This window comes from Parus major, chromosome 10, assembly GCF_001522545.3.
Source record: "Parus major isolate Abel chromosome 10, Parus_major1.1, whole genome shotgun sequence".
Lineage (NCBI taxonomy): Eukaryota > Metazoa > Chordata > Aves > Passeriformes > Paridae > Parus > Parus major.
The window spans coordinates 18,993,866-18,995,832 of NC_031779.1; the positions used below are offsets into that span (position 1 = coordinate 18,993,866).

A 1,967-nucleotide genomic window follows, 5' to 3' on the forward strand; every position below is an offset into this window, starting at 1 on the left:
GTCCAGGTGGGGACTGGGAACAGCTTGGACTGACCTTGGAGGGCTTTTCCGACCTCAGGGATTCCGGAATTCCATTTTCCAAGCGCTGCTCTCCCTTCTCCGGATTTTTCACCCTGGTACAGGTGGATTAGGCCTAAGGTCCAGTTAGCTTCACTAAAAGGATAAATAATTAAAAATATTTATATTTATAGATATAAATATAAAAAATATATAATAAATAGATTAATAATATATAAAACAATAATAGTTAAAATATATAAATAGATAGTTATTTATATATAATAAATATATAAATAATATATATAAATAATATATATAAATATATATTAATATATTTATAAATATATAAATATATTGTTATTGATATATAATAAATATATAAATATATAGTTATTTTTATATAATAAATATATTAATATTATCTGTTATATTTATGTATTAAATTATATATTATTTTAAATTTATATATTTAATTATTATATAAAATTATATATTATAATTAAATATCTATACATAAACATTATATGTGATATTATAAAAATAAAATATATTTATATCTAAATATATTTAAATATAAATATATAAATATTAAAATATATACATATATAAATAATATATAAATGTATATACATATACATATATAAATATTTATATATTTATATATTTATATATTTATATATAAACACATAGATATATAAATATGAATATATAAAAATATAAATATATAAATATATAGGTATATTATAGAAATATATAAAAATATAAAAATAGAAATATATTACATAAATACAAATATATTAAAAAATAAAAACACATATAAAATAAAAATATAAAGAGCTAAAATATAATGATATATAGAGATAAAATAATATTTTTTCTATAAAAATAATATAAATATTATGATAACATAATAATACAAACACTACAACAAAATATACAGAAATATAAACAAATAATCTAAAATAAAAATAATAAATTATAGATATTATATAATTCCTCATTCCAAATATAAACCAATAATTCCTCATTCCAAGTTACTTTTCCAGGGACAACCCCACCAGGGATTTAGGGATTTGATCCTGGAATAAATAAGTTGGGGCTGAACTTATTTTTAAATTCAATTTTTTTTTTTAACTGGAGGCAGCTCCATTTATTTATTTGTGCTCTGGGAGGGGAATTTTATGGGTAAACAGAATCTTTATTAATATTTTCTTTGTTAACTCATTGATGTTGATGAAGAGCTTTGAAGATGAAAGCGCCGCGCGCAATAAATATTAACGTTATCCCAACGTTGCCAGCATTCCAGCTCCAACATTTCTCATCCAAGAATCTCCCAGCGCTTTTCCAAATGTGAATTCATTTCCTCTCGGTCTGGTGAGGCACCTTTTATCATCATCATCATCCTCATTTCCCCGGGGAGGCGTCCTCAGAGCGCTTCACCCCGCCGATTCGGGAAAAAACGAGTTGTTTTTGGGATTGATCCAACAATTCCCGCCTCCCGTTTTCCCAGCTTTGCTGCCCCACCACATTCCCGGCCTGGGAGTGGGCTGTGACACTCGGCTCCTTTAGTGGTGGCTTAAAAAAATCCAGACAACCTTCATGAACCCCACCCAGGGCAGGGGAGGAAAGGAAACTCTTCCAAATCAGGATGGTCCCAGCCAGGAATCCACGAATTTTCAGGATTTTGGATGTGCAGGATGAAATCTGGACCAGATGTTGAGTCAGAATCTTGGAATTTTTATTTAAAATATGATTAAAATGGAAATATTTCCTGGAATGCAGCAGAGGTGAAGGTCTGAGCTGAAGGAAATGAAACTCTTCCAAATCAGGATGATCCCAACTGGGAATCCATCGATTTTCAGGATTTTGGATGTGCAGGAGGAAATCTAGATGGGATATTGAGTCAGAATCTCATAATTCTTATTTAAAATACGATTAAAATGGAAATATTTTCTCAAATATTCTTC

The 1,967-nt window shown here is 27.7% G+C and overlaps 1 protein-coding gene across 1 annotated transcript in view; it reads left to right on the forward strand.

Moving 5' to 3' along the window:
• The window catches only part of LOC107209136, a 9,053-nt gene that overhangs the window by 4,707 nt on the left and 2,379 nt on the right, over positions 1 to 1,967 (forward strand). The gene's annotated exons all lie outside the window — the stretch shown is intronic.